Source organism: Leucoraja erinacea, chromosome 28 (genome assembly GCF_028641065.1).
Source record: "Leucoraja erinacea ecotype New England chromosome 28, Leri_hhj_1, whole genome shotgun sequence".
NCBI classification, from domain to species: domain Eukaryota; kingdom Metazoa; phylum Chordata; class Chondrichthyes; order Rajiformes; family Rajidae; genus Leucoraja; species Leucoraja erinaceus.
The window spans coordinates 5,891,544-5,914,492 of record NC_073404.1 but is presented as its reverse complement, the minus strand read 5'-3'; positions in this window follow the sequence as shown (position 1 = coordinate 5,914,492).

Genomic DNA, 22,949 nt, shown 5'->3' with positions numbered 1-22,949 from the left:
CAGCAGTTTGAAAAATTAACCCTATTTTATACCATGGGCAGTGTTGAGATTAAGAAGGAGGAGGTGTATGGGCTCTTGAAGAGCATTAAAGTGGATAAGTCACCAAGTCTTGATGGGATCGATCCAAGATTATCGAGCGAGAGGCGATTGCATTTAGGGCTAAAGGAATCAAGGGATATGGGGAAAAAGCAGGAATGGGGTACTGATTTTAAATGATCAGCCATGATCGTATTGAATGGCGGTGCTGGCTCGAAGGGCCGAATGGCCCACTCCTGCACTTATTTTTCTATGTTTCTAAGAGCCTCGATGAAGATCTTTGCATCTTCTCTAGCCGCAGGCAAGGCCACTGAGGACTGGGGAGTAGATAATGGTGTTCATTTATTTAATAATAGCAGTAGAGAGTATCCAAGGATTTATAGGCCAGTGAGCCTTGCATTAGTGGTAGGGAAACTACTGGAGAAGATTTTTCAGGATAAGGTTTATTGTCATTTGGAAGAGAATTGGTTAATTAGGAGCCGTCAGCTTGGTTCTGTACGCAGCAAGTTGTTTCTTATTAAGTTGATTGTGCTTTTTGTGGATGTGGTAAAGGTCATTGATTAGGCTAAGGTGGTGGATGTTGTCTACATAGATTTTAGAAAGGCATTTGAGAAATTCCCCATGGAAGAGTAACAAGGATTTATTTGTACAGATTCAGAAATAATTTACTGATAGAAGACAGAGTGTTGTGGTGGAAGGACAATGTTCAGGCTGGAGGTCTGTGACCAGGGGAGTTCCGCAGGGATCTGTGCTGGGACCTCTGCTGTTTGTGATATTTAGGAATGACTTGGATGTAAACGTAGACGGGTTGATTTGTAGTTTTGCAGATGATTGTTGGAGTCATGAACTGTGAGGAAAGCTGTCAAAGTGTACAGTGGGATATAGATTAGGTACAGAATTGGGTGGAGGAATGGCCGATGGAGTTTAAATCGACCAACTGTGAGGTGTTGCACTTTGAGAGGTCAAATGTAAAGGGAAAATATACAATTAATGTCATGACACTTAACAGATCATTGATGTACAGAGGGATTTTGGAGTCCAAGAACATAACTCCCTGAAAATGGCCACACAAGTAGATAGTGGTAAAGAACCCCTATGCTATGCTGGCATTACAGAAGGCCTATGGCCCTATGCTATGCTGGACTTCATCGGTCAGGACTGAATATAAGAGTCAGGATTCATGTTGCAGCTTTATAGGACTTTGGTTAGGTTGCACGTGATGTGTTATATGCAGTTCTGGTCACCCCATTACAGGAAAGATATGAAAGTGCGGAGGCAATTTACCAGAAAGATACCTGGATTAGCGGGTATTACCTACAGGAAGAGGTTGTACAGACTTCGATTGTTTTCTCTGGAAAGCATGAGGTTGCAGGGAGACATAGAAATATATAAAATTATGAGAACCACAGATAGGGTGAGGGCCTGTTCCACTTGGGCGTCATTTGCGTGTCACGCAGGTGGCGCGGGAGGATTTTGAGAATCCCAAAATCACTGCCTATGCCACCACGCCTCACCACATGCCATGCGTTGGGACGCGTAAACGATGTTGCATATATGACGCATAAATGACACCCAAGTGGGACAGGCCTTGGAGACTGTCAGAATATTTTCACCCAGGATGGAAAAATCAAATACTAGAGGTCAAATGCAAAAGATGAGAGGGGCAACGATTAAAGGAGATGTACAAAGGAAGTGGGGGGGTTTTTACAGTGTGGTGAGCCCCTGAAATGTGCTGATGGTTGAGGCAGATACAATAGTATAATTCACAAGTCTTTTAGATAGGCATATGGATATACAGGGTTTGGAGGAATTTGTCACACTAACCAACCTCCCTTCCATTGACTCCACTTATACCTCACGCTGCCTCGGCAATGCCAGCAGCATAATCAAGGACGATTCACACCCTGGCCATTCCTGCTCTCTCCCATCAGGCAAAAAGGTATCAAAGTGTGAAAATGGACACCTCCAGATTCGGGGACAGTTTCTTCCCAGCTGTTATCAGGCAACTGAACCATCCTTACCACAACTAGGAAGCAGTCCTGAACTGCTATCCATCCCATTTGGAGATCCACGGACTATCTTTGATCGGACTTTACTGGCTTTATATTGCAGGAAAAGTTATTCCCTTATCATGTATCAGTACATTTTGAATGACTCGATTATAATCATGTATTGTCTTTCCACTGACTGGATAGCACACAACAAAAGCATTTCACTGTACCTCGGTACACTTAACAATAAACTAAACTAACTGGTCTTGGCATCATGTTCGCATAGACATTGTGGGCTGAAGGGCCTTGTCCTGTACTGTTCCATGGTCCATGTTACAACCCCTTGCCCAGATCAAAATCATTTAGTGTTTTGGTCGGAACATTATAAATTAATTGTAGAATGCTTCCAGTTCAGGTCAAACAATATTTTATGCATAAATCAACTAAAATTATAGTATATCATATGCAATGAAAATATTAGACTTTCTGATGCAAGACAAGAATATATTTCATATACAAATTTGCTTGTCAGCTAACTGAGAAAATATATTTATCTATTTAAGTCCCAGGAAGCCCTTGTTGATTAGATCATTAAAGCCATCTGCTAGTTACAGTTTGAACATTATAAGGAAAGAGACAAATAACTAGGAATCTATCAACCCTTGCAATTATCTCGTATCACAGAGACCCCGTCTTTCCTGATCCTAAATATAGGGCAGATTAGGTAATTTCCCTAATTAGAGTCAGCACTTGGGATGAGGTAACTCATCTTCGGACATGGCATTTCCTGCAACTTAAAGAGTAAGAAAGAGGCAAGAGTGGACATGGGACCATTAGAAAATAATGCCAGAGAAGTGATAATGGGGAATAAAGAAATGGCAGAGGAATTGAATAATATTTTTGCATCTGTCTTCACAGCAAAGTGTCTGAATGCAAGAGAGTCAGGGGATGGAAGTTGGTGGAGTGACTATTACTAAGGAGAAGATGCTTGGGAAACTGAAAGGTCTGAAGGTGGATAAATCACCTGGGCCGGATTTACTGCACCCCAGGGTTCTAAAAGAGGTGGCTTTAGAGATTGTGGAGGCATTGATAGTGATATTTCAAGAATCACAAGAGTCAGGAGTGGTTCCAGACAATTGGAAAATTGCCAATATTACCACAAGAAGTGAGCAAAGCAGAATAGTGGAAATTAGTCTGACTTCAGTGGTGGGTAAGATTTTAGTCCATTATAAAGGATGAGGTGACAGAATACTTAGAGGTTCATGATAAAATAGGCCAAAGTCCTGTGTCTAGGCCTGACGAATCTGCTGGAATGGTCCTTGCCTGACGAATCTGCTGGAATCTGCTGGAATGGTCCTTGCATGACAAATCTGCTGGAATGCTTTGAAGAGTAAATAGCAGGACAGACAAAGGAGATTCAGTGGAAGGGATGTTGTTTTCCTAGATTTTCAGAAAGCCTTTGATAAGGTGCCACACATGAGGCTGCTGAGAGCCCATGGTATCAAAGGGCAGATCAGATACTAGCATTGGCTGGATGGCAGAAGACAAAGAGTGGCAATAAAGGGGGCTTTTTCTGGTTGGCTACCAGTGACTGGCGGAGTACCGCAAGGGTTGGTGCTGGGACTGCTACTCTTCAAGTTGTATATCAATTATTTGGATAAGAGGATCGAAGGCTTTGTGGCCATGTTTGCAGATGACACGAAAATAAATGGATGGGCAGGTAGTGTAGAGAATTAGGGACTCTAAAGAAGGACTTGTACAGGTTAGGAGAGTGGGTAGAGAAATGGCAGATGGAATACAGTGTAGCAAATGTGTGGAGTCACATCTCTGAGGATATGACATGGACATCACACGCCGCAGCACTCGTGAGTAAGGCAAGGCAGCGCCTTTACCACCTCAGGCAATTGAGGAAATTCACAGTGTCTCCGAGGATCCTCCAGTGCTTCTACTCAGCGGCTGTGGAAAGCATCTTGTCCGGAAATATTACCATCTGGTTTGGGAATTGCTCTGCCCAGGACAAGAAGGCTCTGCAGAGAGTAGTGCGTTCGGCCGAACGCACTATGGGAACTTCACTCGCCCCCCCCCCTGCAGGAAATATACAACAGGAAGTGCAACTCCAGAGCCAATAAAATCATGGGAGACCCCTTCCACCCATGCAACGGACTGTTCCAGCTGCTACGGTCAGGCAAACGCCTCCGTTGCCATGCTGTGAGAACGGAGAGGTTGAGAAGGAGTTTCTTCCCAGAGGCCATTCGGACTGTAAACTCCTATCTCACCAGGGACTAACTTTACTGAACGTTTTTCCTTCCAATATTTAATATGTAAAAGAATATGTGTGTGTTTATGATTGTGTTTATAGTTTGTTTGGTTGTTTGTTTCTTTGTCTTTTTGCACAAAGTCCACGAGCATTGCCACTTTTCATTTCACTGCACATCTCGTATGTGTATGTGACGAATAAACTTGACTTGACTTGACTTGAGTCATGCATTTGGTAGTAGGAATAAAGGCATAGACTATTTTCTAAATGGGGAGAGAATCCAGAAATCGGAGGTGCAAAGGGACTTTGGATTGCTGGTGCAGGATTCCCCAAATGTTAATTTGCAAGTCCAATCGGTAGTAAGGAAGGCAAATGCAATGCTAGCATTTATTTCAAAAGGACTAGAATACAAAAACAGGGATGTAATGCTGAGGTTCTAAAAGGTGCTGGTCGGGCCGCATTTGGAATATTTGGAAACCACCAGGGGCGCCGCATGATTGGAAGCCCCACCACCAATCTCTGTTTTATCGTCTTTTTTAATTTTTTGTGTGTGTTAAAAGTTTGTGTTAATGTTCTCCAGTTTGTTTTATGTGGGGGGGTCGGGGGAACTTTTTTTCAGTTTCTTACCTTGCCGGAGATGCGATTGTTTTCTGGGTCGTATCACCGGTCGGTCTGCGGCCTAACATCGATGGAGCTGGAGGCCTCCTCGGACTGACTTTGAGCCCCACCGCGGGGCGTGGACTTAACATCGGAGCCGATCCCTTGCCTGGGATCACTCCAACCGTGGCTTGCGGACTTTACCCATCGTGAGCTCGCAGTCTCAGGAGAGGCCGAGTCGGGAAGCTCCAACGACGCAGAGGCTCGCCCAGCCCCGATGCGGGGTCCGATAGCTGGCGCGGGGGAGCTGACATCCCCCCCCCCCCGATGCAGGAGGTGATCGTCCCGATGCAGAGGGTCCAAACGCTGTCGGCCATGGGAGAACATAGAACGGAAGAGATTTGAACTTTTTTTGCCTTCCATCACAGTGAGGAATGTGGAGGAGTCACTGTGGTGGATGTTTATGTTAAAATGTATTTTGTGTGTTCCGTTGCTTTCTATTTGTATGACTGACTTGGCAAATGAAATTCCTAGTATGTTGCAAAACATACTTGGCTAATAAAGTATTATTGTGTTTGTGATTTTGGGCACCATATCTTAGGGAGGATGAGCTGGCTCTGGAGAGGGTCCAGAGGAGGTTTACTAGAATGATCCCAGGAATGTGGATTAACATATAATGAGCGTTTGATGGCACTGAACCTGTACTTGTTGGAGTTTAGAAGGATGCGGGGGACCCCATTGAAACTTGCCAAACAGTGAAAGTCTTGGATAGAGTGGATGTGGGAGAGTCAATGACCAGAGTTCGTAGCGTCAGAATTAAAGAAAATTCCTTTAGGAAGGAGATGAGGAGGCATTTCTTTAGTCAGAGGGTGATGAATCTGTGGAATACTTTGCCACAGAGGACTGTGGTGGACAGGTTTATGGATATTTTAAGGCAGAGATAAATAGATTCTCAATTAGTAAGGGTGTCGGGGGTTAGGAGGAGATGGATCAGCCATTATTGAATGACGGAGTAGACTTAATGGCATAATTCTGCTTCTATCACATGACCTTTTTCTTAGCTTCATTCTTCTGTTCCCAAGATATTCTAATTGGAATCCCAAGCAAGAGTCACATAACTAACCATTCAAGAAAGAAGTTTGCTTGATCCCCAAGCTCACTATCACTTTGTTTTCCAACTGTATATATGTTTAGGGAAACAACTGTAAACTAGTACAGGTAGCTCACTCTTGTTGGTACCAATGATCCTTAAGGTTTGTACCTGACAAGCCAATGAGAGGACACTCAACATTTTTCTATGGCTTAGCAGGTACTATCACAATGTTTAAGAAACATTTGGATAGGTATATGGATAGGTTATGTTTAGAGGGATATGTGGCAAACACAGGCAATGGGACTAATGTGGATGTGCCACGTTGGTCGGCATGGGCAAGTTGGGTCAAAGGGCTTGTTTCCATGCTGTTTGATTCTATGACTCTCTCTATGACCCAGTGCAAAGTACAACAAATTTTAACTCCTGTTAACATTGACAAAGTTATTTTATTTCAACAAAGATTGTTTCACTGTACACTGACAATGACAATTAAAATTGAATCTGAATCTGAATCTGAATCTTCATTGGTCATGATCTCGTGGAAGACCTTGATGTGAAAAAGCCAACATGATTTAGTCCAACAATTTTCCCGTAATTGAACTAAACCACTTGAGGGAATTTTTTTTTCTTTAGACTGAAAACCTCATCATTTGTCAGATGGAAGATTTGAGGAAACCTCTGGTAGAATCTAATCCAATAAAACCCAAGACATCGGGTGCACTGAATCGCAGTGCACTAAACTTCACCAGCTGTGTTGTCCAACATTACTGAATGTAATTATTAAAATATATATATTACGGGAGGCACAATGGCACAGCAGTAGAGTTGATGCCGTACAACAGCAGAGACCTGGATTCAACCCTGAGTACGGGTGCTGTCTGTACAGAGTCTGCACGGCCTCCCCATTACCACGTGGATTTTCTCTGGGTGCTCCGGTTTCCTCCCACACACCAAGGACGTCCAGGTTTGTTGGTTAATTGACTTCAATAAAAACTGTAAATTGTCTCTAGTGTGTAGGATAGTGCTGGTGTATGGGGATTGCTGGTCGGCACGGACTCAGTGGGCAAAAGGGCCTGTTTTCGCATTGCATCTCTAAACTAAACTAAATATAAAGGGTCTCAACCCAAAATGTCACCCATTCCTTCTATCCAGAGATGAAGCCTATTCCACAAATTTACTCCAGCTTTTAGTGTCTATAGAGTCATAGAGTGATACAGTGTGGAAACAGGCCCTTCCGCCCAACTTGCCCACACTGGCCAAACATGTCCCAGCTACGCTCGTCCAACCTGCCTGCACTTGGTCCATATCCCTCCAAGCGTGTCCTATCCATGTACTTGTCTAACTGTTTCTTAAATGTTGGGATAGTCCCAGCCTCAATTACCTCCTCTGACAGCTTGTTCCATACACCCAACACCCTTTGTGTGAAAAAGTTACCCCTCGGATTCCTATTAAATCTTTTCCCCTTCACCTTGAACCTATGTCCTCTGGTCCTCGATTCCCCTACCATGGGCAAAAGATTCTGTACATCTACCCAATCTATTCCTCTCATGATTTTATATCCCTCTATAAGATCACCCCTCATCCTCCTGTGCTCCAAGGAATAGAGTCCCAGCCTACTCAACCTCTCCCTATAACTCGCACCCTCTAGTCCTGGCAACATCCTCGTAAATCTTCTCTGAACCCTTTCGAACTTGACAATATCTGTCCTGTAACATGGAGCCCAGAACTGAACACAATACTCTAAATGCAGTCTCACCAACGTCCTATATAACTGCAACATGACCTCCCAACTTCTATACTCAATCTTCGGTGTAATCCAGCATCTGCAGTTCTTTACTACTTACTAAATATAATTGAAGACTATTCTGTAGGTTTATTACAAGGAAGTGTCGTAGAATGATTCCTTGATTGTAATAGCTTTGGTATCCTCAGAATATGCATAGATTTAAGCAAATGTTCAGTTTCTCTCTGTATGTGGTGATTAACATTGATTGAAGCACTCAGCAGTCACAAGAGACATGAGTAAAACGGTGCAGCCATCCATCAGATAACAGTGAAGATGAAGTTTCACTGCATAGACATTGCTATCAACGACAAATTGTCAAAATGTGATGCTCACATGAGGTGTTGTGGCCAATTCAACATTTAAGCAAAACTACAAAATATTCTCCAAATTTTATGAAATGGTAATATAATATTGACAGAGTTTACTGTCCTTTATGATGTGCACAAATAATTCTGATCTTGTTTCAATCCAAACTGTTCCGATTCCACAGTGCTTTTGTAATAGTGAACCACGAGAGATTGTTCGAAGACAGATCAGTCTTTTTCATAAGGTCATGTGACAGGAGCAGAATTAGGCCATTCAGCCCATCAAGTCTACTCTGCCATTCAATCATGGCTGATCTCTCTCTCCCTCCTAGTCTCCTGCCTTCTCCCCAAACTCGACACCCGTACTAATCTAACTTTTCCTGTTGAGTAAAAGTTCCGAATCAATATTACCAATAGGTTACAACATTTAGATTCTTCCAGAATTTTGTTTAGTTGTCGTATTTCTACCTCCGAATCAGAAGATAATGAATTCCAACAATAGAGAGTAAGGTACGATCAGTAGAAAGGTCACAAAGTGCTGGAGTAACTCAGCAGGTCAGGCTGCATCCCTGGTCCTGACCCAAAACATCACCCATCATTTTTTTCCCCCCAGAGGTGCTGCCTGACCAGCTGAGTTACTCCAGCACTTTGTGTCAATCCCTGGAGAACATGCATGAGTGCCGTTTCTGGTCGGAACCCTTCTTCAGACAGATTTCGGTGGGGAGGGGGTGGGAGGAAGAAACATGGGAGAGGAGAGGCAAGACAAAGCATAGGGCTCAATAAGTGAACGTGGGTAAGGGGGTTTTGATAGGTAGATGGTCGGAACAAAGGCCAGGGATTAAAACAGAATGTGTGAGACAAAAGGATTGAGGAGTTGTGAATTGTGAAGCCTGAGTAAGGAATGAGGGTAAAGGGGGAGAAATAGTTATGAATCTAGGTGGGGGACAGGGAAGGGGGCAGAAAGGAAGGGGGAGGGAGGGATTGTTAGAGGTTACCTAAATTTGGGGAATTTAATCTTCATACTGTTAGGTTAAATACAGCTCTGCATCACTCCATCACACAGTTGGAGTGGAGTGATAATTAATCCACCCGAGATCAAAAGGTTGTATTCAGGCCTAATAATAGTTTTGGCAGAGACCATTGCACCTCCCTGCATTCTACATCATAGACCAACCTCGATTTCATCTCATTTATCCGACGGCAATCAAAAGGAAGAGTAATGAGGAAAGCAAACAGGAAACATTCTTAGTGATCCTTCCCCAGAATCAAAGATCTAATGCACGAGAATCAAGTTTAGTTTAGTTTAGTTTAGTTCAAGGAAACAGTGCAGAAACAGGCCCTTCAGCCCATTTGAGGCCGCACCGACCAACGATCACCCCATACTCTAACACCATCCTACGCACTAGGGACAATTTACGATTTACGGAAGCCAAATTGACCTACGAATCTGGAGGTTTTCGGAGTGTTGGAGGAAATCGGAGCACCAGAGGACGTACAAACTCTATATAGACAGCACCCGTGGTCAGGTTCGAACCCGGGTCTCTGGCGTTGTGAGGCAGCAACTCTACCGCTGCACCACTGTTCTGCCCTAAAAGTTGGCGATCAAGTTGGGTAAATATCATGGACAGTCTAGCCCTTTGGAAATGGTACGATCCAGTGTAACTTGGCGTGGAGGATTCACACTGGTGATTCCCACTCTGTTCTATTCCAAACCTCAACAGTGCTGCCAGGGAAAAGAGTCAAAATAAAAACACAGAATGAATCGGTTGATACTGTATGCAACACGCCTTTTTCCCAAACTGAATGCTTTGCTCCATTTAGCCTTCTTGGCAGAGATAAGAATGTAGGTTGACAGCTTACAACTATGACAGGAATACTGCAAGAGGCCAAGACTGAATAATAGATATGAAAATGTAACTTACATTGTGACTGTAGCTTTGGTTCCAGAGTCTTGCTGGATTATCTGGTTTGCCGGACCAACAGAGATCCCGGCCTCCAAGAGGAGTCGAACGGTACCTGAACAGTCCGCCTAGGCCGCTGAGGGGCCGAGATACCGGCCTCGGAAGTCAGCTGTGGGAATCTGCCTGCTTCCATACCCCAGCCACAGGGGGCAAATTCAACCCATCGATCAGCCGTGGAAATCCCAACCTAGGCTCCATATTTTCGTGGGGGGGGGAGACCGAGGGAGATTTCAAGTGCAGTCTTGTAATTTTATCCGGATTAAAGGAGGTGCCAGACCATCAGTTGCAAGAAAAACAACTGGGGACCTGTACTGCTCATAAACTACAACCACAATTAATGTGTGGTTGTAGTCCCGCCCCCCCCCCCACCCCCGATCAGTCTGAAGAAGGGTTTCGGCCAGAAACGTTGCCTATTTCCTTCGCTCTATAGATGCTGCTGCACCCGCTGAGTTTCTCCAGCTTTTTTGTGTACCTTCGATTGTCCAGCATCTGCAGTTCCTTCTTAAACACAATTCATGTGATCGATTTCAAAAACTAAAATGCTAAATCCATTCATGTCTTCAAATTGGAGCCTTACTCATTCTGTCCTGGGGTGCTTATATAAGAAACTGATTTGATTTGAAACTACCCCACTAAGTTGTACAGTAAAGTAGTGATAGTTCATTAAGATCTTTCACCAGAAGGATAGTTTTCTTCCAATGCATCGCTTATGTGTATAGATTAGACAGATGTACAGATGTAGATTTCTTTCCCCAAAATGAAATTTGCAAAGAAGCCATTATTATTTGCAAAGAACTCCAAATTCTGCCATAATTCAACTGGGCAGGTTGCGTCTGTTGCAGGAATGGATAGACAATAGTTTTGCGTCAGGCCTTTTCTTCAGGCTCTTGAAACATCGCCTATGCAGTCCCTCCTCAGAGATGCTGCCTGATCCGCTGAATTACTCCACCACCTGGTGTTTAGTTCAAGATTCCAGCATCTGCAGTTTCTTGTGTTAGCCCTAATTATTTGTTCTGGTTAAACAAAATGGATGCTGAATAATATTTGAACGAACTTGTAATGATTATTAAAAAAAAAACAAGAATGATTTACTTACTAAATCTGGATTAATAGCAGTACCTTACTAACAACGAACCATTCTACATTTTCCTTGATCACCGTCTCCTTTGATCTCTCGTTTTCACACCTTACCCTTCCATATCTCGTCTCCCACTCCCCTGACTCTCACTGAAGAAGGGCCTCGACCAAAAATTTCACCTATTCCTTCTCTCTAGAGATGCTGCCTGTCCCGCTGAGTTACTCCAGTATTTTGTGTCTATCTTTGGTGTAAACCAGCATCTGCAGTTCCTTCCTACACAATAAAATATCTGCCAGTTTCCATCCTAAGAAAACCACAATAAAAAAAATGAAAAAATGATCTGTCTAGTAATAGACCAGGCATTTTTGCCTCCCTGGAAAACGACAACCTAAGTAAACATTCCATACAGGCTGTGAATAAGGATACGACAGTATGAGCAGCATGGTCCGGTTGCGCCGAACTCGGTAGAGTTGCTGTCTTGCTGCGCCACAGGCCCAGATTCGATCCTGACTATGGTTGCTGTCTCTGTGGAGTTTGCATGTTCTCCGGGTGCTCTGATTTCCTCCCGCACTCCAAGATTTGGAGGTTTGTAAAGGTTTGTAAAGGTTTGTAGACTAATTGGCTTCTGTAAATTGTAAATTGGCCCTGGTGTGTAGGATAGTGCTAGTGTACGGAGTGATCGCGAGTCGGCACAGACTCAGTAGGCCAAAGGGCCTGGTTCTGCACTGTATTTCTAACGTCTAAAGAATTTCTGACTTCATGAATCTGGATCAACAGCAATACCTTAAAATATCTGTCCAGTAATAGGAGGACGCCTTCCGGAAAATCAATTTAGCTAAAAAAATAATCTGTGGTAAATACATACATTTATCTGAACAACCAGAGTAATTATCCATGCATTTCCAGCAAGTTTAATGTCAATTGCCATATCTATTCATGGGCTTGATGTACTTTGATAAAGCGCTGCATGCTTAACTAACACTTATTTTTGTGTCATCTTGCTGACTTGGGAAATAAAAAAATTCTCGTGAAATATGAAATGTGTAGCCTCTCTCATTACTCTGTGGATTATTTTATAAAGCCAATTTTCTATCACTAAAGAATAGGTGCCACATCTTCCAAACTGTTTATTGTGTGTGTCCCTCTGCTAGATTGACAAAACAATCTTATTTAAGCTCAGTGCTCCTGCATTACTTTTGCACTGAAACTCGGGGACATATTAGGCCATGAACCGTTTCCCAAACAGGAGAAAAATGATAATGAATGTAGAGGATCCTTTCAGTGGCACTACTTAACTACCCCCACCCCACCCCACTCTCCGAGCATGCCACTTAATACAATCAGATCCACACAAATTTCTCTCCAAAATTAGTATGCACATTACTCTAAGTGCCACCTTTCAAACCTCTCACATTTAGCAGATGCTGCGTGCAAACATTTTGTTGCCAAATTATCTATATGATATGCAAATAGTTCTTAATCTTCGTGCTAACCCCAGGGTTTGGAAATAAATAGGTTATTTATTATTTTTATAAATTCTGCACTGAGGGGAAATACGAGTTTCGTGTTTTGGAGTGTGTTGAAAAGCGATAAAATCTAAAAGTTTCCGTAAACATTTGTAAAGACAGTGAAATTCCAACAGAAATAGGGGGGCAGAGAGAGGAAGAGGGGGCTGAAGAGGGAGGGAGGGTGGGTGGAAGGGGGGGGGGGGGGGGGGCAAGGAGACCTTCATGGTGAATGGCAGGGCACTGGAGCGTGTTGTAGAGCAGAGAGATGTAGGAGTACAGGCACATAGTTCTCCGAAATTGGCATCACAGGTAGATTGGGTGGTCAAGATGCTTTTCGGTACATTGGCATTCATCAGCCAGTGTATTGAGTATAAAATCAGTCTGTAGCAGGGTCCTGAGCCAAAATATTATCTACTCATGTTTTCCAGAGATGCTGTCAGACTCACTGAGTTACTCCAGCACTTTGTGTCATTTTTATTGAGTACTAGATCAACTGGGACCCGTTGGGACCCTGCCACACGGGAGGCCTGGTCCCCCAATGCAACCCGTTCCCCAACGCAATATTCCACCACTCACCCATAGCCCCCAACTGTGCAGGGGCGTATCCCCCAGCACTGTGTCCCCCTCCTCTTGCTTCGAGGACTTTAAAAAAGAATGCAATTGCCCCCTCCCACTCCTGTTCAGCTAAAAACTTGCTGGAAGGACTGAGTGTTCCTCAATTGCAACTTTGTTGCAAGCTGGGCCAGCAAGGATTTGGATCCCAATAGCTGCTAAATTTTTCTTAAACTTGAATTTCTAAAGTTAAAAATTATGAATAATGTAAAATATAACATCAATCTGTACGAAACTTGACACAGGACAATGGTGAGTAAAGTGGTGCAAAAATGTTAGCATTATCGTGTATCGGTTTGGTGTAATTTCAGGATCACATGGGGATAGATAGATAGATAGATAGATAGATAGATAGATATAGATAGATAGATAGATAGATAGATAGATAGATAGATGATGAGAGTTTTAGTAATATATAGATAAAAGTTGGGATGTTATGTTACAGTTGGACAAGACGTTGGTTCTGCTGTGTTCTGCTTTGGCCACTCTGCTGCAGGAAGGAAGTCGTTAAGCTGCAAAGAGTATAGAGAAGATTCATGAGGATGTTGCCAGGACTTGAAGGCCTGAGGTATAGGAAGTGGTTGGGCAGGCTAGGGCTTTATTTCTTGGAACACATGAATATGAGAGGTGATCTTATAGAGGTGTATAAGCTCATAAGGATAGTTGATAGAGTAAATGCAATCTTTTATTCAGGATAGGGGAATCAAGAACCAGACGACATAGGTTTACGGTGAGATGGCAAATAAAACTTTAATACGAACCTGAGGGACAATTTTTTTCACACAACGGGTGGCGGGTAAACAGAGCAAGCTACCAGGGGTGGTTGTTGAGGCAGGTACTATAACATGTAAAACACGTTCATACAGGTATATGGATAGGAAAGGTTTAAAGGGATATGGGCTTTACGTAGGCAGATGGGACTAGTGCAGATAGGGCATTGTGGGTGACATGGGCAAGTTGCACCAAAGGGCCTGTTTTCTCTATGTATAGCTGTATAGCTCTATGAGTAATATGAAATGCACCGTCAACCTTTAAGACCAAACACAGTGCTCTGCAAAGGCGTCACCTAGTCAGCGTTTGGTTTCTTCAATGTAGAGGAGGGCATGGTGCAAGGCATCAAAGGCAGCATGCTGGATTGGAAGAAGTGTAGTGAATTGCTGCTTCACCTGGAAGAACTGTTTGCGTCCCTGGCAGCGGGAAGGAAAGAAGTAAAAGGATTTGTTGTATCTTTTGCAGTTGCACGAGAAAATTACACAAAGGGACGGCACAGTAGAGCAGCGGTAGAGTTGCTGCCTTACAGCGTTAGAGACCCAGGTGCAATCCTGACTACGGGTGCTGTCCACACAAAGTTTTCACTTTCTCCCTGTGACCACGTGGGTTTTCTGCGGGTGCTCTGGTTTCTGCCCGCAATCCAAAGACATGCAGGTTTGCAGGTTAAGTTGTCCGTAGTGTGTAGGATAGAACTAGTGTACTAGGTGGGCCGAGTCTCTAAAACTAAAAACTAAAACGAAAACTAAGTGTAATGATTGATGGGGAGAGAAGAGTGCACCAGCACATACAAAGAAAATTCCTTCAATGGAACGGAGAGACTGCAGATGCTGGAATCTTGTTTTTTCTACATCTTTGGAATGCATGTTGGGGGTGGGAAAAGGGAGAGATTCGGTGGTAAAATCTTATTGAATCTCCCCGAATATGCTGAACGGCAAAAGAACGAATAAGTTATGAACAAAAAGATCTAGGTTTAGGTTTATTATTGTCCCGTGTACTGAGGAACAGTAAAATTCTTTGTTTTGCAGGCTATCCAATCAAATCAGATAATACTATCCATAAAGAACTCAAGTACAATAGGTAGAGCAATGGGAAGATACAGAGTCCAGACTACAGTTCTCAGCATTGTAGTTCAACTGTTCCATGGACCAAGTCCAATGTACACAATCCGGTAGAGGTGAATGGGACCGTATACCAGTTAACGGAAGGACCATTAAGAAGCCTGATAACAGAGGGCAAGAAACTGGTCTTGAATCTGGTGGTGCAAACTTTCAAGTTTCTGAATCTTCTGCCCGATAGGGTGAAGGCTTGGATTAGGTTGACCGATTTTCCGAGGCTGCGTGATACCCAAGCACAGTTAGCTTACACCTCCAAGGAATGGAACAAAGATTCATACAAATTGCAAGCTGGAGTAGGTCACTTCTCCTCTCGACCAGCTTTGCCATTCAATAAAATCACGCCTGATCCGATTGTAACTTGTATTTCCATCTCCCCACAGTAGCTTTTGCCCTCTTGCTTCAGAAATATCTACCTAAGTGCCTTAACAATATCCAAAACACTGAATCCACTGCCCTTTGAGGAATAGAGTTCCACACATACAATCCTCCAACTTGAGAGAAAAAAATAAATGGATTCACTTGATCTCAGACCCTTTTACATATTTCTGAATGCCGGAGCTACCCGAAACAATATCATCTGATAAATTGGTCAGTTACCCATATCGCAAGGAGCTAATCTATAAAGGAACGTATTTGTGCCAACATACCAGTTTTTTATCTTGAAGATAAAGTACTTAAGGAATTTGTGATAATAATGGATCACGTTTCAAATGTGTTGATTTTTAAGCAAATTAATCTGCTCAGCACCCCACATAATACGGGTCAGTAAAAGGGAGGCTATGCTCCATTGTCCATTATATTTGTTGTACTTTTTAACATAAAATGACTTCATGAAACAGTGCTCGTAAAACCAGCCCCTGTGAAAATGGTAGATCCATAACATTGTGCTCCATTTTAATTTTGACCCCTTAGATCCATGACAGCTTTATGTTTTTTATCATGCATTTTACATTTACATAAAGATAAAAAATGTTTGCCAAACATTTTTTTTAAAATAGTGGATGTTGTCTTGATGGCTTACAGTTTGGGCCAAACGTACGCAAGTGGAACTAGATAAGATGGGCCATCTTGGGCAGCATGGACGAGGTGGACAAAATGGCCATTTCCATGCTGTATGACTTTATATCTCTAATAACACTAACACAATGGTTATCATTATAATGCACGGTATCTTTCACAGAATGATCATATTTCAATACATATTCAAACTGCATCACATTGTAAACCATTTTCTATATATAACTGGAAGAGAAACCTGAAAATTATTTTCTATTTTAAGTATCATTTTAGGTTTTTATGACTATAATAGGAGACAGCGAAGATGATTATCAAGGATCACAGCAGGGTCTTAATCAGCTGGACAAGTGGGCCGATAATGGCAGATGGAGTTTAATTCAGATAGTGTGACATGTTGCAATTTGAGATGTCAAACCAGGGCAGGACTTTGACAGTGAACGGTAGGGAAGCAGAGGGATCAAGAAGGACAACATGTAGTTCCCTAAAAGTAGTGTACCAGGTAAAAAAGATGAAAAGGGCTTTTGGCACATTGGCCTTTTCAGTCAGGGAATTGAGTGTGGAAATTGAGACGATATGTTACAGTTGCACAAGACGTTGATGAGGCCCCACTTGGAGTATTGTTTTCAGTTTTAGTCACTATATTGGACTATATTGTCCACTAGATGTGGACAAGCTTTTCCCTTTGAGAATAGGGAAGATTCAAACAAGAGGACATGACTTCAGAATTAAGGGACAGAAGTTTAGGGGTAATATGAGGGGGAACTTCTTTACGCAGAGAGTGGTGGCGGTGTGGAATGAGCTCCCAGTGGCAGTGGTGGAGGCAGGTTCATTGGTATCATTTAAAAATAAATTGGATAGGCATATGGATGAGAAGGGAATGGAGGGTTATGGTATGAGTGCAGGCAGGTGGGACTAAGGGGAAAAAAAATTTGTTCGGCATGGACTTGTATGGCCGAGATGGCCTGTTTCCGTCTGTAATTGTTATATGGTTATATGGTTATATTATAGGAAAGATGGCATTGAACTGGAAGAGTGCAGAGAAGGTTTCCAAAGATGTTGTCATCTGAGGAATAGGAAGAGATTGGGCAGGCTAGGATTTTATTCATTGGAACATAGGAGGGGTGGTCTTATAGAGGTGTATACAATCATGAGGGGAATAGACAGGGTGAATGCACAGAGGTTTTTTTTTCTATGTTTGGGGAATCAAGAACTAGTTAGGAAAGTAAAGGTTTTGAGGAAAATGGTCCAAACACAGGTGAAACACGAGCTTAGATGGGGCATTTTGGTCAGCATGGATGCTGCCTAACCGATTGAGTTACTCCAGCATTTTGTGTCTATCTTCAGTATAAACCAGCATCTGTGGTTCCTTCCTACATGGTTCAGGTCTATGTTACCTTCCACCAAAACTGCACAATCAGTCCACATCCCCTCGCCTTAATTTCCCCATTGCCCTGCAACTTATTCTCTCTCATTATTCTCCCCATCGACTCAATGATATAATGGTGCTTTTTTGTCACATGTATCTAGGTACAGTAATATTCCTTTTTTGCATACAGTTCAGTAAAATTCTTGATAGGTACAAGGAACTGCTGATGCTGGTTTACAAAAACAAAAGGACACAAAGTGGAGTAACTCAGGCAACATCTTTGGAGAACAGAGATAGGTGACATTTCACGTCAGAACCCTTCTTCAGACTTTTTTTCAATCTATTACCTTGCCGGAGATGTGATTGTTTTCCGGGTCCCGGAAAACAATCACGGGTTTCGCGCCCCACCGCGGAGCTCCAAAAGCAGCACAACGTTCGACACCCCGACCCGGGGTCAGATCGACCGGCGCGGGGAGCTGAACCCAATGCAGGAGCTTGAGGAGGAGTAAGATCATCCCGTCAACGGACGGTTGGAGGCCCCCGACCACTGGAGGACAAAGAATGTGGAGGAGTCACTGTTGGTGTATGTTTATGTTAAAATGTATTTTGTGTGTTCTTTTGCTTTTTATGTCAAATCAAATTCCCCATATGTTGCAAAACACACTTGGCTAAGTATGATTATATGATTATGATTATTATGGGTTGTAAGCTACCCAAGCAGAATTCGAGGTGCTGTTCCTCCAGTATGCATGTGGCCTCACTCTGGCAACAGAGGTGACCCAGGAAAGAAAGGTCAATGTGGGAATAGAAAGAGCAGTTAAAATGTTAGCAACTGGGTGATCAAGTGGGCCTTGGTGCTTCAAGCACAAGTGCTGGGGCGAAAGAGTCGCCAAGCCCACTCTCGGTCTCGCCGATGAACAGTTTATTGTCACGTGTGCCGAGGTACAGTGAATAGTTTTCGTTGTGTGCTAACCAGACGGTGGAAAGGCAATACATGATTACAATGATAAGGGAATGGCGTTTGGAGGATATGCATGCAAACGTTTTGCCTGTGTTTCCTATTTCCAACAACTTTGGTCTTTGAAGGCGAGAAAGGATTACTCATTTTGCCACTTACATACATTGAGGGGTGATTTGCAGTAGCTAATTAACTTATCATCGGGTCTTTTAGAGTTGCGGTAAAACCGGAGCATCCGACGGGAACAGGCGTGATCATGGGGAGAAGACGCAAACTCCATACATGCAGCCCCCGAGATCAGGATCGAACTTGGCTTTTTGGATCTGTAAGATAGCAACATCAACTGTGTCTCACCATCATGCATTTAAATCACAAATTGGAAGAAAAACACAATATATTTTCTATATTTTGACAAAAAAAGAATCTGTGATGCTCTTATTTTTCGCAAAAACATGCTGAATGTTATGGATGTTTTTTGCTGACCATCTGTAGCCTGACCCATTTTTTTCCCAGGCAGTGTCTGGTACAATGACAGATGCAATAGGCAGCTGACCTGCAAATGGAACAATTGAAACACCCAGATTAGATACCAGGTTCCTCTCTCAGAAATAAATGTGGACAGTGAGAATACAGGTCCCTTTTTAACCTGAAAATAAAGCACCTTTATTCTGATAGTTTAGATATTAACACATGTTCAGTGTTATATAACAGAAAAATACTGGAAATACTAAAAGGTCAGGCAGCATATGCAGAGAGAAACTGAGCTAATTCTCGGGTTTTGTAGGAAGGAACTGGAGATGCTGGTTTAAACCGAAGATAGACACAAAGTGCTGGAGTTAATTTTCGAGTTAATTACCTTTCAAACAAACTAGGGAAGTTCAGAAATCACGTCTTGGAAGTTGAAGAGAAGATACAGGGTACAAAAATAGGGAGGAGAGGGGAGAAGAACAAATCAAACTGTTCTAGTATTCACACGTTTTTTGCAAAAGTTAACTAAAATATTAAACTTTCAAAACATTGAAGTGAAGTGATCCAAATGTGATCCACTTCAAAAGCAACTGTTAACAAATTATTTCACGTAAATCAAATAAAAAGTGTTTGAAGTACTTCAATAGCAGGAACGTAAACAATGGAGTGTATATGCATCCGAAGCCTCCTTGATGCAATTTTAACTTTGGGAATCTGTGGCCCATGGCCAAAGTGGAGAAGGAACTTTGGGGATGATACTGACAATCTCAAGACCATGCATTGAAATTGCACAGGACCCTGCAGATACAGTGGGCAACCTCACAAACTATTGATCTGCCAACCCATTAGCCACCACATGTCTCTTCGATGAACGACTCTGTGGTTGCCACATTGGTCACCTCGGAATGCACAAAACTGAAAGGGAAAGAAGGAACCCTTTACCTTGCCCAAGAAGAAATCTGTAAGCGAGTTCACATTCCTATGCCTCTTAGCCAGAATTTAATTTCCCAATCATCTTGGATTTCCTTGCATCACACTAGCAAACCACATGGTAGCAAGTGTGCAACCTAGTCAGACAGCAGCACGGAAACAGACCCTTCGGCCTAACTTGCCCACGATGCCCCATCTACACAAGTTTCCCCATCCCACCTGCCAGCGCTTGGCCCATATCTCTCTAAATCTATCCTATACATGCACCTGTACAAATGTCTTGTTTCTTTCTCATCCATACACCTTAAAAAAAAAATCACATGCCACATTTTAAAATAGCAAGAAAACCATCCCTAATGCAAAGGAACAGCCTGAGAAGAAGAACCCAGTACTGAAAGGAAACTTTAATACACTATCACACTATCAGCACATACAGCATGGAAAGCCAGTTTTAAGTCTTCTAAGAAAGCTATTATCGGATATGGTGGTGAAGTAACTGAAAAATAATCTACTTTCAAGTGATTTCACACACAACATGCAAGATATATTTTAAATATCGGACCATTTAGTATTCTGCATGCTTAGAAACACTAAAGCTGAAATGTTGTTAAGTACTGTGCTAACCTTACATCCAACCAATTCCACCTGCAAAGGGGTGGTTGATCCATTATCTATATATAATTAAAAGTCTAAACTTGACCACTTCCTGTTTGCACTGTATATTGATTTTAGAAAAAACGCGACCACTTACGGCTGTGATTTTTGGCCACCTTACTCAGAGCCCCCCTCCAGCTGTCAGGGCCAGAGGATTTTCCCCATCGATGAAAAATACTTATTAATGTTTAAAAAATGTTGAGATTCTCTCTCCTGTCAATCATGCCATGAAGGCCACGCCCCTTCTGGCAGGAGGGGGAGGGGCTATAACACCCAGAAGTGTGGGCGTGGCTCAGTCTCTGCAAGAAGGGGGAGGGAGAGGGTCACGACTCTCAGTCTGAGCTGGAAATCTACAGAACACTGAGAATACTGACCCGTGAGTGCCCTTTATGTGTTTTTAAACTGTGCCTTTTGCAACTGTGTGCCTTTTGCAACTGTAAAAAAAGATGAAAATGTCTAAAATTGATTGTCCACCCTCTCTCCCTTCTCTCTCACAGTCTATCACCTGCTTTCGGCAGAATTTCTGGCAGTTTCTGAGCTGCCTGCCTGCCAGGCCTGAGTTACTGAGCTGCCAGGCATGAGTGTCTGAGCTGTCACCTCAAGAATCCATTCGGCCCACAATGTCCATACTAGCACTCTGGAAACCGGTCCCTTTGGCCCACAACACCCTTGCTAGCGCTCCAGAACCCCCCCCACACTGGCCAGCAATCTTGGAATAGGTGGAGAGGTGGAATATTGCGTTGGGGACCAGCCCACCCGTGTGAGCATGGGACCCAACGGGTCCGACTTAGTGTAATTATCTATATAATTAAAAGTCTAATCTTGACCACTTCCTGTTTTCACTGTATATTAATTTTAGAAAAAACGCTACCACTTACGGCTGTGATTTTTGGTCATCTTACTCAGAGTCCCCCTCCGTTCATCAGGGCCACAGGATTTTTCACATCGATGAAAAATAAAAAAACTTATTAATGTTTTAAAAATGTTGAGATTCTCTCTCCTGTCAATCATGCCGTGAAGGCCACGCCCCTACTGGTGGGAGGGGGGAGGGACTATAAAACCCGGAAGTGCGGATGTGGCTCAGTCTGTGCAAGATGGGGGAGGGAGAGGTCAAGACTCTCAGTCTGAGCTGCGAATCAACTTATCACACTGAATGTCTACTGAACTGTGAGTGTGGTTTTTATGAGGTTTTAATGGTAGTTTTACCCTGCTTCAAATGGTATGAAACTGCATTTGAATTTGGTGGCCTTGCACCCTGCTTGAAATGGTATGAAACTGCACTTGAATTTGGTGGCCTTGCACCCTGCTTGAAATGGTATGAAGCTGCGTGGAGAAGGGGTGGATGGAGAGGGGGGTGGAAAGGGGGGCGGAGAGTGAGAAGGGAGGAGGGGGCCTTCCTCTCTCCCACCCCCTCTCTGCCCCTCCTCCCTCTCTGCCCCCCCCTCCACTCTTAAATCTCTATCCCCTCCCTCTCCCTCTCTACCCCCCTCCTTCCCTCTCCACCCCCCCCCCTCTCTAGCCACACCTGCGCATTTGGGGGTTATGAGTGAGTGGATAGGGCGGGGGATGGGGTAAAAGGAGCGAATGAATAATATTAATATAATATCAGGGGGCTGGGGGGGGGGGTTAGTGTGTGTGTGTGGGGTGGTTAGTGCGTGCGGGTGACACCAAAGGCCGCCCCCCTCCCCCGCAACCGGGTCCCCTTTGGTCTAGTTTGACATAAAACTCATTTCATTTGCTTTAAGTACTCAGCTAAGGTTGCTATTGAACAGAGTAGTGAAGCGAGTCCCAAAGGTAGGTTAATATATAATTTGCATAGGAACTGCAGATGCTGGTTTAAACCAAAGATAGGCACAATAAGCTGGAGTAATTCTGAGGGTCAGGAGGCATCTCTGGAGAAAAGGAATAGGTGATGTTTCGGGTCAAAACCCTTCTTCAGACATATATCATTTATATCAGGGCTGAGGAAGGGTCTCAACCCGAAGCATTACCCATTCCTTCTCTCCAGAGATGCTGCCTGTCCCGCTGAGTTACTCCGGCATTTTGTATCTATCTTCGGTGTAAAACAGCATCTGCAGTTCCTTCTTACACCTATCATTTATATCAGCATCTGCTTTGATCTGTCGTTTTCACACCATACCCTTCCATATCTCTCTACACTCCCTCTCCCCTGACTAATATTCTGAAGAAGGGTCTCGACCCGAAAAATCGCAGATTTCTTCTCACCAGAGATGCTACCTGTCCCGTTGAGTAACTCCAGCATTCTGTGGCTATTTTCTGCACAAAAGTGTGATTAACTCTTAACTCCCTGCAAGACTTTAATTTCAAGGACAGTTAGTGATGGACAGTGAACATTAGGCAGTAACATACTTCAGTTACTCAAGCATTTTGTGTCTATCATTTTTTTTGCATTTCATTTATATCATAAGTTAGGGATGGATAGTGA